At 52.3% G+C, this 15,318-nt stretch overlaps 1 protein-coding gene across 1 annotated transcript in view; it reads right to left on the reverse strand.

The window, feature by feature from the left end:
• The window catches only part of ABAT (4-aminobutyrate aminotransferase), an 88,622-nt gene extending 73,734 nt beyond the window's left edge, over window positions 1–14,888 (reverse strand). Inside the window, exon 1 of the mRNA XM_058710313.1 lies at window positions 14,763–14,888. The gene's annotated coding sequence lies outside the window, so the exon portion shown is untranslated. The remainder of the gene's footprint in view (window positions 1–14,762) is intronic.
• Window positions 14,889–15,318: the final 430 nt, after the last annotated feature.

A 15,318-nucleotide genomic window follows, 5' to 3' on the forward strand; every position in this document is an offset into this window, starting at 1 on the left:
GTCACCTAAAGCGTTTTACCGACTCCCAAGGCAGAGTTCCCCCAACCCAGTGGGAGAAAGACCCAGAAACCCCGTGAGAAGCCATCGCCAGGGACAAGGTGCTAGGGAGAGATGAGCTCCCCAACAGAAACGCCCTCAGATAACTCTAGAAAAGGTATGGAAAAGGCGTGCCCCTTAAGCAGGGTCTCTCAACCTCAAAAGCCTCGATTTTGTGGGCCAGATCATTCTTTGCTGCGTGCGGTGGGGGCTGTCCTGTCCACTGCTGGATGGTTAGCAACATCCTGACTTCTCTCTGGGTGCCAATGTTTCCGTCCCCCGCCCCAGCTGTGACAAGCCAACATGTCTCCAGACCTTGCCAAATGTCCTCTGGCGTGGGGGGAGGGACGGGGTACAGCTGCCCCAGGGGAGATCCCCTCTTATTTATTTATTTATTTATTTATTTATTTATTTATTTATTTATTTAGAGAGCAAGTGAGCACGCAAGCAGGGGAAGGGCAGAGACAGAATCCCAAGCAGGCTCCTCGCTGACGTGGGGCTCCAATTCACGAGCCTTGAGATCAAGACCTGAGCTGAGTTCCGGAGCGGGATGCTCAGCTGGCTGAGCCCCACAGGCACCCTGAAGTCCCCTCCCCCTAAGGGACAAAGGCAGATCACCCCCGCCAAGGCGATGCAATACCACGTGGGCGTGAGCCAACCAACAAAGCACTTCTGCTGAAGCCGTTCCAGCCCCAGTTCCCACACTTGGTTTCTGGGGAGCTGGTGCAAGTTTTGTAATGGCTCTTTCTCCACGAAATAGTCTGAAATCACATCACAGGGTCGTCCGGGGGCTCCCGAGAGGGTGCTTGCAGCACACTGCCTGCCCAGCACAGAGCAGATGCTCCGTAAGCGGAGTGTGCCGAATGCAGGCAGCACGGTCGGCCAGAGGCAGGGACTCAGGGCAGTCTGTATTCCCCCTGACACATCCCACCGCACAGGGGAAAGCCAATCCGTATTCACAATCTACACCATCTTCTCTGGGCTCTGAAACCTTCCCGAAGCTCCCGGCTTCCTTATTCTCTTGCCAACAAATTCCTGCCTTGGAAACACACAAGGAACACAACAGATGCCTGGATTCATGAAAACAACATCAATCTTGTCGGCTCTGTCTGGATCTGCCGTCCCCAAACAGGGACGGGCCCGTTTAATGAGATTTTGAGTGCTGGTGTATTCAGATCTCCTCCACACCTCCCGATTCTGCAAAAACCCAGCAGACATATCTCGTGATTAAAAGCCTCTCAATTACTCGACTTAGTGCAGAAAGAACCAGAACCCCACACTGGCGACCAAATTAAAACATCGGTGTCAAGAGCAGGACCAGGGGCCTTAGGCCTAGGAACCCATCAGTGCAGCCCCAGGCAAGGAGCCTGACTCAGAACAGTGTGGCACTTACTCAGGTGAGTTTCCTCATCAGTCTGACCCACTCCTTATTCTGAAAAGAAACATAAAGTACCACTCGGGTTTAAGAAGTTAAATTTGGGGGCATCTGGGTTGCTCAGTCGGTTGAGCGTCTGACTTCAACTCAGGTCATGATCTTGAAGTTCACGAGTCTGAGCCCCATATGGGGCTCGCTGCTGTCAGCACAGAGCCTGCTTCAGATTCTCTGTCCCATTCTCTCTGTCCCTCCCTGCTTGTGCTCCCTCTCTCTCTCTCTCAAAAATAAACAAACATTCAAAAAAAGAGAAATTAAATTGACAGAGAGCTGGAAACAGTCATGTTTGTCCCTTGGATGCTGTGTGATCTTAGGCAAGTGACTTAAGCTCTCTGGTTTCCGTTTTCTCATCTGTGCAGTGAGGATAGCACCGCCCGCCAGGGTGATGAGCAGAGATGATGATGAAGAGCAAGAGGAAGGAAGAATTCCGGCCCACGGCACCAGGCGCACCCAGAAGGGCCCAGCAGGCAGGACGCGGCTGCCAGGCTGGGGGCAGAAGGGCTCCAGACCTGACACCGTGCTGGCAGAACCCAGGCAGACCCGCGTGGGAGGGCTGGGCTTGCACGGCTGGCAAAACTGAGACGCTCGGTGCCAGGGGCTAGAGGGAACCAAGCTGTCGCTCTGGAGGTTGCTGCACTATTTCCTCCTGTAAAGAAGCCACCCCAGGGGTGCTGAAAGGGCTCCTGGAACTGCTCTTAATCTGGAAGATTCAAGGAGACTCTTGTTATTTGCTCAGGGTAATTGTTCTTGGTGCATAAAACCCAGCCCTTGAACACAGTTCAAAGGCCTGGAGGCCTGGCCCTGCTCACTGTTCTAATCTCCATGCATATCACCTTCCCCTCCCTCTGAGTCCTGCCAACTGGATCCAGTGTCTGTCTTATGCAGGCTTCTGCCTCAGAGCCTTTGCAGATGCTGTTCCCACTACTCCCAAATGCTTTTCCTTTGCTTCTGATTCCTTAATTCCTATTCCACTCATGATGCACTTCCTCCAGGAAGCCTTCCCTGACCCTGTCTCACCAGATGAAATCCCCCTCTTCACACACTCTTTTTTTTTTTTTTTTTAATTTTTTTTTTTTTTTTTAATGTTTATTTATTTTTGAGACAGAGAGAGACAGAGCATGAACGGGGGAGGGTCACAGAGAGAGGGAGACACAGAATCTGAAACAGGCTCCAGGCTCTGAGCTGTCAGCACAGAGCCCGACGCGGGGCTCGAACCCACGGACCGGGAGATCAAGACCTGAGCTGAAGTCGGACGCTTAACCGACCGAGCCACCCAGGCGCCCCTCTTCACACACTCTTGAACCCACAGGCCTCCCTCTCCCTTTGGTGGCACCCCCACATTTACATGGCACCTCTGTTTGTACAATTATTTGGCCCATGTCTGACTGCTTACAAGACCGCAACACTCTTTAAGCTGTACTTAAAACCATATCCCTTGGGGCACCTGGGTGGTTCAGTCAGTTGAGCATCCGACTTCGGCTCAAGTTATGGTCTCATGGTTTGTGAGTTCGAGCTCCACATCAGGCTCACCGCTGTGATCACAGAATCTGCTTCAGATCCTCTGTCTCCACTTCTCTCTGCTCCTCTCCGGCTTGTTCTCTCTCTCTCTCTCTCTCCCTCTCGCCCTCTCAGAATTAAACATTAAAAAAAACCCAACAACAATAACCATAACATCACACTGTCTGGCACCACACTGGGCTCTCCATACATTTTTGATAAACTGTTGGAAGTGTTGACTGGTAAGTCTCTTCGGCAGGCAATCTGGCACATTCTATCATGTTCTAAAGCTACTGTAGTAAGACAACTTGGGGTAAAGACAAACATACCAATGCAACAGAACAGAGAATACAAGAACAGACCTATGCTAATATGGAACACTTGGTTTCTGACAAAGTGGCAGTGATATTGGGCTGGCTGCATTATCCCCATGGGAAGAAAAATGTGTTGTGATCCTCCCTAATGCAATATATAAAAATCAACCCTGGGTGGTAGGACACATAAGATCTGAAAGCTTTTCGAGATAAGAGGGGAGTAACTATGGATGACCTCAAGCTTCTCAAATAGGACACAAAAAGCATTAACCATAAAGGAATGTGAGCTACATAAAAATTAAAAATTCCTATTGCCAAAAGTGACCACTGAAAATGAAAATCACACCACAGGGTAGGAGATATCTGCAAAACCTATAACTGCCAAAGGGACAATTTTACCAAGCATGACAAAAACTCCTACAAAGCAATAAAAAAAATGACAATTCAAAAGAAAAATGGACAAGAGATATGAACAGGCTAACTTTAGAAAACAGCAAATCCAAATGACCAAGAAACACATAAAAGAGATGATAAAATTCAGTTAGTAAGCAGGGAAATTAAAAAAAAATTAACATTCATTTATTTTTGGGAGAGAGAGAGAGAGAGAGAGAGAGAGACAAAGTGCAAGTAACAGAGAGGCAGAAAGAGGGAGACACAGAATCTGAAGCAGGCTCCAGGCTCTGAGATGTCAGCACAGAGCCTGATGTGGGGCTTGAACTCATGAACTGCGAGATCATGACCAGAGCCCAAGTCGGATGCTTAACCGACTGAGCCACCCAGGTGTCCCAGTAAGTAGGGAAAATTTATTAAAATTTTTTTTTTTTAACGTTTATTTATTTTTGAGACAGAGAGAGACAGAGCATGAACGGGGGAGGGGCAGAGAGAGAGGGAGACACAGAATCGGAAACAGGCTCCAGGCTCCGAGCCATCAGCCCAGAGCCCGACGCGGGGCTCGAACTCACGGACCGCGAGATCGTGACCTGGCTGAAGTCGGACGCTTAACCGACTGAGCCACCCAGGTGCCCCGGTAGGGAAAATTTAAAAACCACTATGTACACCCTGGACTACTGGCCAAGAAAGGAAACAAATGGACGATGCTACAAGGTGCAGCATGGATAGATTGCGGATGTCATGGTCTGCAAAAGAAGCTGGACACAACGGAGCACGATGGCAAAAACCAGACAAAACTAATCTGCCACAAAGGACGTATCCTCAGGTGGGACAAGTGCAACTACGGAAGAGCAAGGAAGGGTGGGAGGGACCGGAAGGGGCACCGCAGGGGTAGGATCACGATTGAGAAGGGCACGAAGAACCTGCTGTTTCTTGCTGACCTGGTTCTTGGTCATATGACTGCCAATTTTGTGAAAAAAGACTGAGCTGTTCTTTTTTGTTCGGGGTTGGCTTCTGTACACAAAATACTTTCCAAAGTATTTGGGAAAACAACAACAACAACAACAACAACAACAACACACACACACACACCTTTTGATGTAGCAATTCCACTCCTAGGAATTTATCCCATGGAAATATTCGCACATGTGTGAAATGACTATGATATATTAAGGATAAAGAACAAAGCACAAACGGTGACCTTGTGTAAAGTATGGAGCTGTCTCTAGGGAGAGGAAGGGGCCCAAGAGATGTGGATGAGGGAAATTTACTTTTCTCTGTAAACCGAGGTGTATCGCTTGAGTATTTTACCACATGCTACTTTGCCGATTCGGAAAATGAATTAATTATCACTTAAAAACAGAATAAGCACATACAGGGGTGTCTGGGTGGCTTACCCAGTTAAGCATCTGACTTCGGCTCAGGTCATGATCTCACGGTTCGTGGGCTCAAGCCCCGTGTCAGGCTCTGCACTGACAGTGAGGAGCCTGCCTGGGATTCTCTCTCCCTGTCTCTGCCCCACTTAAATGTGCATGCGCGTGCACGCTCTCTCTCTTTCTCAAAAAAAATAAATAAATGAAGTTAAAAAGAAAAACAGAACGAGCGCATACAGACTGGGCAGAGGAAGGCATTTGAAGACGGGTTTTGGAGCCAGGCAGGTCTCGGGATCAAGTCCAGTTTCTGGCTCTTCCTACCTCTGACCTTCGTAAAGAGATTTTAAAACTCTCTGATTCTGCCTTCATGCACACAAGACAACCTTACCATCTGGGTTACTGAGAGCGTTAAGGGAGATTATCCAAACGGAGCCCGGTGTCTGGCAGGTAGAGAGCAGTCAACCACGTTCACCCTTATCATCCCCCCAATAACCAGCAACATGCTGCCCCAAGACGTATTGTTGCTGCCATTTTACAGATGAGGAAACTGAGGCCCAGACGTCACAATCTCCAGCACCCTGAGCAAGCCGGCACGACACAGCTGCTTTCTGAGTGTGTGACTTTTCCCTGGACCCCATAGGAGCAACCAAGAAACCAACCTCAACCCATGCTCTTACAGCAGGCCAGCGAGAGGGTGCACGTGGCCGAAAGGGATCAGTCACCAAAAATAGTCCGAGTTGTCTGTGGGCGGTGGCTGCTGAAGGAAGTGCTTTGGACTTTCTCTGCCCACCACAGGTCTTATTCAGAGTTTCTGACTTTTCAATTCTGCTTTCTCATTTGCCACACAGCAGCTGGTCCCCCCAAACTGCCGGTCAAAGGATAAGACATTGTTTTTTAAAAAAATTTTTAAGGTTTGTTTATTTTTGAGAGAGAGAGAGAGAGAGCGCACACAAGTCAGGGAGGGGCAGAGGGAGAGGGAGACACAGAATCTGAAGCAGGCTCCAGGCTCCGAGCCGTCAGCACAGAGCCTGATGCAGGGCTAGAACTCACAAACCGCAAGATCATGACCTGGACTGAAGTCAGACGCGTAACAGACTGAGCCACCCAGGCGCCCCAAGTGATAAGACATTGTGATTACCCTCGACTGAGAAGTAGCAGAGGTCAGAGAGCATGGGGAGGGGAGGGGAGGGGAGGGGAGCGGAGGGGAGGGGAGGGAGGGGAGGGGAGGGCGAGGGCGAGGGCAAGGATGGGGTGGGGCTTGGGATCGGGAGGGCACATCCAGTGGCATCCACATGGCTCAGAGTCAGGGCTTGGGGCCTCGGAGTCTGTAAGCCTGGGTTTCTCCGCACACAAGCTGCTGTTACTCTGAGGGCCAGGTTGAGTGTGCCATCTTCTCTGGGCCTGCATTGCCCACCTCAGCAATCTGACCGGCCTTTCCTCCAGGGTTGTTGTACGCAATGACATGAGCAACTACACAGAAAACCCTTAGAACAACCCTAGCAGCCACTGCATTCTCGGCAAATACGAGCTGCCTGCTATTTATGGGTGACGGACTGCCATTAGGTGGGCAGAGACTAAGCTGAAACTCTGTGCCAGGGTCCTCCGAATGTTTCCTCTTGTCCCTCTGGCTTCTCATTACTCTGACAGCCCAGCTCTGAATCCCTCCTGGACCCCGTCCCCGGGTCAGGAGGCCCATGTCCTTGTGTGTGTGGCTCTTCTGTGAGCCCTGCCCTCGGCCCCGGGGAGGACTGTGCACTTAGGCCTGGGGAAGGACGCCAGGCGCGCAAACCCGCATGCAGGCAGTAATTTGCACAAGTGCTCCTTCGTGTGCTCATTTCCAGCCTGTCCCCAGAAGGGCGCTCAGCCTGCAAAGCCAGCAGAGAGCTATTTACAGCACTGGCCAAGGAGACAGGAGGCAGGCTCTGTTCCCACCCAGGAACGGCCCTGCCACAGTGGCTTGCTCTTTTGGCTGCTTGTAAGAGGCTGTTGGGTCAACCTTGCCCCAGAGGAGCTTTGAGGTCCTAAAAGCTTTTGCTTGAAGGCCAGCGATCTGCCCCAGGGGTTGTCTGGTTCCCCCAGGGAGCTCGTGCTTAAAGGCAAATGGGAGAAGGTGTCCCTGGGTTCCCTCAGGAGAGCTGCCAATGGGTTCTAAACATCTAGGCGCAGGAGGCCTGTCAAAACCATGGACAGCTCTAGCCACTCAACTACCACTCTTGGACAACTGGCCCAGGCCCACCGGCCCACTTTTGTTTTATTAGAACATAGACTCCCCATTCGCTACATTGTCTATGGCTGCTGGATTGTAACTATATGGCCCCAAAGGCTCAAGTATTGACTATCTGCCCCTTTACAAAAGAAATTTGCCAAGCCTTATTCTAGGCGATGTCCCCATCATCTCATCTTTTAACAGGCTTCTCTGTTAAAAGCCACCTATAGTTGGGGTCTGCTCTCCACCCAGCTTCCGGAAGGATGTTTCTCCAGTGCTAATCAAATCAGGTCACATCCTTGCTTAACATCCTTCCGTGGTTCCCTACTGGTCTCTGGTCAAGTCCACTCATTGTCGTGGGTCACCTGGATGTCCACAATCTCTCTGGCCCTCCAACAGCTTCGCCTCTCCTCACTCACCCATGCTGTGCTCTACCAAAGACCTCCCCCCATCCTCTGAACACAGGTTTTACAGGGGAAAAAAGTATGCCTCAATGGAGTATTATGCATTATCTGTGTACAGGACAAACTTTCAGGTTATCTGATTTCTAGCCCTGTTCACTCTCTTTGAGCTATTTTTCCCAAAGCTTTGTAAGTTGCAGGAAATGGATACACAAGCAAATTCTGTCTTGTCCAATCATTTCCCCCCGCCATTTGCAGTTAATTTCAATATTCCTTTCCTCCACATACATAGTTGTGCTTTAGTTGACTTTGCCTTTGGGCCAGTTCTAACATCTGCTGGTTCCCTCACTGAACGAGCTTAAAACAATCTTGAACAAGTGTTCCTTTTGGCATCTGCACGGGACTCATGGTTTTACCCCCCCCCTTTTTTTCCCCCTGAAGATTTCAACAGTTTCCCACAAAGTCTCTGAGCTTCTGTTCATGTTATCTCTGTCAAGAACATCTTGCCTGCCCTTTCTTTCTGAAATTTCTTCCCCAGCATCCCCAGGGTTTCTCTGAGTTCCAGCCTCTATGTGCCCCCAGCCTTCCCCGGGGACACATCTCACTGAATGGCAATCGTTCTGGGTCTGTCTCCCCACAGCCAGCCTAGAGGATCCTCCAGTGTGAGCAGCTGGGTCTCCATCTCTCCCTCGTCACATGCACACACACGCCTAGTAATGCACAGGACACATGAGAGTTGTACAAAAAATGGACACGTTAATGAATGAATGAACGTCAGACTGCCCACCTAGGCAGAAGCCACTGAGGGTGACACCTTGTTCTCTTTGCTCAATACCATATACACGATGCTGGGGTCTGGCATCTGCTAACCCAATTAATACTTGTTGGATAAATGAAAGAATACACTTACATTCTGGTTCTTGGCCTACTTTTTCAGCAATCTCCCATTTCTCCACTTTGGAACAGCAAAGCCAGCAGCTTCAGGCCAGTGCCCTCCCACCCAGTGATTCTGTGTCTCACCACCGTTGACACTAAGCCTCTCCGGGTGCTCCTCCCCAGTTTCCATTCTGCTTCACCGTAGTCGCGACCCTGAGCAAGGTACCACCCCTCTGGGCCTCTGTCTTCCCCTGCACGAAGCCATCAGTTCAGACACTCCAGGCGATAAAGTGGGTAAGGCAAAGATAGGACCGACCAATAATGCCTGAATGATGTTCCGGCCCAGATACCATTTACCTTGGAACAGATGCTGCCGGAGTAACTCATCAGCAAAGCTACACCGGGCTTAGCTTCTGAGTTGTGAGGGCGATAGAGAAGTCCTAGCACAAGCTTCCCAAACTCGAATGTGACCATGAGTCCCGCCTCCCCCAACCCCCACCGAATGCCAACCTGGGATAATGTTGAAATGTAGATTTGCATTCTGTAGGCCTGTGAGGGGCCCAAGAGCCTGCATCTATCTATCTATCTATCTATCTATCTATCTATCTATCTTTCTTTCTTTCTTTCTTTCTTTCTCTTTCTTTCTTTCTTTTTCTTTCTTTCATGTTTATTTATTTTTGAGAGAGACAGAACGTGAGCAGGGAAGGGGCAGAGAGAGAGGGAGACAGAGAATCTGAAGCAGGCTCCAGGCTCTGAGCTGTCAGCACAGAGCCCAACATGGGGCTCAAACTCAGGAACCGTGAGATCATGACCTGAGTGGAAGCTGGGTGCTTAACTGACTGAACTACCCAGGAGCCCCAAGGGTCTGCATCCTACTGAGCACCCAGATGTCGTGATGCTGCTGGGCTCTGTACCTTGCTTTCAGCAGCAAGGTGCTAGGACACAATGGGTCGCAGCTTTGAAGAAATTCTCAGTGTGGCCAAGGGACAGACTTCCAGCCTGCTGACAATAGTTCAAGGCAGTAAAAATGTGAGCACCTAAAGGGGAGACGTTGGGAGTTAAGCCTATAGACCTCTGAGGACAGACAGATTGGCAAGGTTGGGGAGTCTGGTGCAGGGATGTCAAAGAACATGGAAACTAGGCTCAGAGCATTCTGCCAGGCCCACGATTCTACTGAATCATCAAGTCTGGTGGTGGGGCCCACCAATCTGTGTGTTAACAAACCCTCCAGGGGCTTCTTATGCTCAAGTGTGAGAACTACCGTGCTAGGCAGAGAGAAAGGGGTAGAATATTCCAGTTTGAAGAACAGTGTTTTGTTTGCCCACAGGAGAATTTCGGGCACCTGTCTGGGCTTTGTAAATTGCATTCATTTATTCATCCATCCATTCGTACACTCCTCCATCAATTTATCCAACCAAAAAGTGGTCGGGTCCATGCATCCATGCACCCATCAACCCATCCACTCACCCACCCAACATCCAGCAAGTATGTCCTGAAACGCCCACCATGAACCCTCTTAGGCACAAGAGATATGACTGAAATTGCAGATACGCAGATCTCTCTTAGCCTCTAAACCAGTGATTCTCAACCAGGGAGAACAAGTTTGCCCCCATAGGACATTTGGCAAAATCTGGACACATTTTTGGTTGTCACACAGGGGTGGAGGCACTACCGGCATCTGGTGGGGTAGGGGCCAGGGATGATGCTAAGCATCCTGCCATGCACAGAACAGCCCCCCACAGCACAGTTAATAGTGTTGAGGTTGAGAAGCCTTTCTCTAGACCGTGAGCCCCTTGTGGGCAGTAACTGTATTGTAGTCCCCTGGGTATCCCAAGGTCACAAGACAGTGCCCGACCCACAGGAGCTGAGCAGATGTTTCCATGCAAGAGGAAAACACGCAACACAAAAAGACACTCATGTCTATAAAGAGCTCTGAAAACTCAACAACAAAAAGACAACCCAATTCAAAAATGAGCAAGGGGCTTGAATAGACGTTTCTCCATAGAAAATCTACCAACAGCCAACAAGCAGCTCATGAGTCACGAGAGAAATGCAAATCAAAACCACCATGAGGCATTGCTTCACATATGCTAGAACGGCGGTAACAGTGATAATAACAATAACGATAATAATAATAATGAATATAATTGGAACACAACCAGCGTCGGTAAGGATGTGGAAGTACTGGGCCCCTTGCACACCTACTGGTGTGAATGGAAAATGGCGTCTCTTGGAAGTTCCTCAAAAGGTCAAAAGAGGAATTACCATGTGGCTGATCACACGACCGAGGAGTTCACTTCCAGGCTGATGAGCCCAAAGAACTGAAACCAAAACCTGTATATACGTATTCTTAGAAGCAGAAAAGGCCAAAGATGGGGAAATGAAACCCTGAGGGGTCTAGTGGTCACGGCCTCTAGTGAGGCCATCGTGCTGGTAGAAGCCCAGTCCAGCTGCACTCGTCCAACCCCCGGGCCCACTGGGAATTTTAGAAAGAGCTCCCTCAAGGCCCAGGCAGAGATTCGGCCTGGGGCCTGGGGCCTGGGGCGGGGAGGCCTCAGCTTCCGGTCTCCAGAACTCTGAGTTTCAGCAGCTGGAACTGCTGGTGTGAGTGCTTTTCCCAGAGAAAGGGACGGGTCCAGGCAGAAATGTGCCTGACGCTGGGGCCGGGGGCTGGGCTTCTCCAGCGGCGGGGTCGAGGCAAAGGGCCCCAGCCTGGGCTTCAGGACTGGGCCTGAGTCCCAAGCCCGTATTTCCTGGCTGAGTGACCTAGAGCAAGTCTGTCAACCTCTGTGTGCTGTGCTTTGCTCATTTTTACTCTTGTGTCCATCTACCTGTGTACACGAGTGAACATTCCTAGAAGAAGGAGAGCTGGGCCAAAGGGCATGCAGTTTGAGTTCTGGAAGAGGTGGCCAGATGACCTTCCAAAGAAGGCTCCAGAACCAGGTTATTTCTGAAACTCTTGCTGGAATCAACATTTCTTTGACCTCTAGCAGGGAAGGGAGTAATGCCCTTAGACAAGCCATGTAACCTCGGTGAGGCTTGGTTTTGCTCATCTGTAAGATGGGAGGCCCAGACCAATGCACAGGAGGTGCTCTGGAGGTAGCAAAGGGCTTTTAAAAATTTTTTTAATGTTTATTTATTTTTGAGAGAGAGAGACAGAGTGTGAGTGGGAAAGAGGCAGAGGGAGAAGGAGACACAGAATCTAAAGCAGGCTCCAGGGCTCGAACTCGTGAACCATGAGATCATGACCTGAGCTAAAGTTGGACACTCAACCGACTGACCCCCCCCCCCGGGCGCCCCAGCAAAGTATCATTTAATACGAAGGACTGAGATTCTCATTAACACAGGGAGGCTCAGTGGCTGGACACCACCCCCCTCCATCGTGCAGAAAGCAGAGAAGGGAGCCCGACCGAGCAAGGAGAAGGAATGTGTTTTAAGTCAGGCATCAAGGGTATGCAAGACACCTGCGGTAGTGGGAGGGGTGGGCGTGATTCTGCCCCCCAGGGGACAGCTGGCAATGGCTGGAAACAGTTTAGTGGCCTAACTAGAGAGGTTTCTACTGGCACCTAGTAGCTAGAGGGGCAAGAATGATGCTAAACATCCTCGGTGCACAGGACAGCCCCTGACACTGACAATTATTCCGCCCCCAGTGTCAGCACTGCTGAGGATGAGAAGGCCTGGTCTACAGCTCTCTCTCCTCTGAGGCCTACCCGCCAACAACCTCATTCAGAAGTAAGGAAACTGAGGCTCAGAGAGGGAGTGACTTTGCCCAAGATTCCCCCGCCAACAGGAAGCAGGAGTCAACTCTTGGCTCCCCCTGACTTTATTGTCTGCGGTCCTAAAACACAAAGGTTTTATGACTTTGCACTTGAAATCACAATCATTGCTCCCACCCATTTGCGGTAGCAGCTACGCACATGACGAGGATTAGCTCATTTTATGTGGATATAAGATTAATAATCTCTTCAAGATCACACACCAAGGAGCAGATTTGGGTTCCAGACCCAGATAAGAGGGGTCCAGAGACAGATCTCTTGCCCCCTGTGCAGGCCAGTTCCCTTGACGCTCTGAACTTTCGCCTTGGCACCTTGGACCTGGCTCCCTGCTCTAAAATGGAGCATGACAGCCAACCCTTTAGCTGGAGGTGGCGGGGGTGGGGGGAGGGGAGAGAGAAGCCCCCACCTCAAGACCCTCCCATGTGCAGGGACCCAGTCGCTGTTGCCCCGCTGGGTGATTCTGGAGAGGCTGCTGCTGCCCGTTCCAGCTTCTGCCCCATCCGGTGGCTCGGGAAACACAGCCATGCTCTGAGCGGGGACAGCAGACTGCTGTAGGGTGGGCTCAGTGCCACGATCACATGGGGTGAGCGGTGAAGTGCAGACCCCCAGGAAGAGATTCTACAAGGTGGCCTGTGGGGTGGGGGGGGCAGTGCTGAGTTCCAGCTCTGCTCCTTCCCACCTCCGTGACATTCTCAGAGCCCCTGCGCCTCCTCTGACAAGCCGAGGGGCCAGTGCCAGCAGGCCCAGTTGTAAACGTGAGGCCTGGAGCCTGTGTCCTGGACCCCAGCACCCCACGATCCCCGGAAAGACTGTGACCAGATTTGCCACCCACTGGCCGGATGACCTTGAGCAAGTGTCTTCCCCTCTTTGTGCCTCTGTTTGCTCAACTGTCAAATGAGGGAGCGGATCTTTAACCAAGAAGCCCTTTGGGGCTTTGGCACTCCAGACTTGCCTCCCCCCGGGGCTGACCTCTTTGGGCCTCCCGGACACACATTTCTCCATACCCCATATCCTGCGTGCAGGTGTAAGGAGTAAGGCAAAGCTCCTCGCCTTTCTCCTTCCTGTCCTCCACCCTGGCCTGCCAGATAAGAGCTGGTTCCGGCCCCCCTCAAGTCACCAACACCCTGACCCTTGGCCCAACAATGGCAACATTGTCTCCAGCCCAACGGATGGTTCCTGCAGCATCTGCCTCCCTTGGCCGAGTGCCCAGGGAGTTCCACTGAGCAGTGCCCACTGGAGCTGGAGGGAAGGGGAGCCCCAGGGAGCAAGCTGGGCCCCCCTCTTTGCATCTGACACTCCCTTCTCCAGGGAGCCTGGACTGCCTCAGGGGAGAGTATCCTGAACACTAGCGGTGGTCCTGTTGCCTTTAGGGGCCATCTCTGCTGTCAGAGTTCAGAGGGTACTAGAAAGGGCCCCTAGGCTCAGGATCCTGACTTTAAGGGCTTCATTCTTACTCAACATCCTCTGGTCCTATCTCTGGCCCAGGGGGTGGAGGGGTGGGTGGGAGAGGGGAGGTGGGATGGAAACAGGTGGAGCAGTGAGGTGTGGGGGTACAGTCGGGGAAGGACTGGGTTCTGGAGGGGCAGGGAGAGTGGGTGGAGGGTGTTCATGAGCGGGGAGTGGCTTCGAAGGGTTAGAGGGAGGTGGAGTCAGGTGGGCGGCTTGGTCCAGATGGGTGGCCAGCTCCTTGTCCTGTTTCTGAGTATGAAAGGCCCTCACCTTGCATCTGTTGGAGGAAGAGGGTACCTCCCCCAAATGCTTTTACTGTGGTGATGTCTGAGGCAACCATGTCTCCATCATGGGTGGGAAGGGGGCCATGGGCGGGGTGGGGGAGGGGGAGGGAATCCTCCACATCCGAAGGCAAATCTCAGAGTCCAGTTTGGGAAGTGGGGTACACAGGGCGGTCCCTGTTGGGTGTGAGGGGCTTCATGTGAGACATACTGAGTCTCTGCCCTCATATTTCCTGGTCTTAAGGAGGGGCTTATTTCCCAGGACATCTGGGGGGGCCTTCGTTTTCCACGGAGGGAGGGTCCTGTTATCTACGTGCTGAGAAGACCCCCACCATTCCGAAGCGAGGGTGGAACAAGAGATCCAAACTTAGTTTCCGAGGGAGGCGGAAGGTGCATCCATCTCCGAAGAGATGAGAGGGGCCCTAGATACGCGTGGAGGCTGGACCCCACTTTGGGGTGGGGGTGCACATTCCATTGCAAGGGGTAAACCGAGCAGGGGAATCCTACCTCTGGAGCCTGGGGCCCGGAGGAAGAGCCCTTTTCTTTTGGGAATTGGAAGCTATTTTCCTCTCTGGGAGGTGAAAGACCCTCTCCTTTTACGGGGAGGGGACCCGCGTCTCGAGAGGATGAGGGCCCCGTTTCTGGGAGAAGACGCCCCGTTTTTGCTCCCTGGGGGCAACGCCATCTCGGTGGACGGGCCCGCCTCATGCGACCCGGCGCCTGGCCCTTACCTCCAGGCCCGGGCTCCGGTCTGCGGACTCCGGTGTGCCGGGCGCCGACTTGAGGCTCCTGCGCTCTGAGCTCCGGGTGCGTCCGGTCTCTGCCCCACTTCCCCCAGCGACTCGCGGGGTTTCCTGGCTCCGCCGAGCCGCGCTGGCCAATCAGCGCTGCCGGCCCCGGCCCTCGTTCACGCCGCAGCCAATGAGCGCGCCCGCCACGGGCCACCGCCCCCGGGGGGAGGGGGAAGGCAGGGCGGGGGCAGAGTCCGACCTCCGGGGGCGGGGGAGCCGGGGGCCTGGAGGAGGGACCTCGAGGGCCGGGGAGCGAGGGTTGGGGCTGTGGAGGCGGAGGCTGAGGAACCCCACCAGGCCGGAGGGGAGCCTAGCGAATGCGGGGTGGAGGACGGCTCCATAGGTTGATTTAACCTAGACCTTAATTACCTCCTGTCCCCTTTCCTGGATCCTGGGGTCTGCGGGTGAGTGTAGCTGCCCCACCTGCTCCCCGCGTTCTGGCTCTGGAACCCTAGATCCAGAGTCAGAATCCGTAAGATGCCCTGCTCCTCTCCGC

The sequence above is a fragment of the Neofelis nebulosa genome, chromosome 18 (assembly GCF_028018385.1).
Source record: "Neofelis nebulosa isolate mNeoNeb1 chromosome 18, mNeoNeb1.pri, whole genome shotgun sequence".
Taxonomy (NCBI): domain Eukaryota; kingdom Metazoa; phylum Chordata; class Mammalia; order Carnivora; family Felidae; genus Neofelis; species Neofelis nebulosa.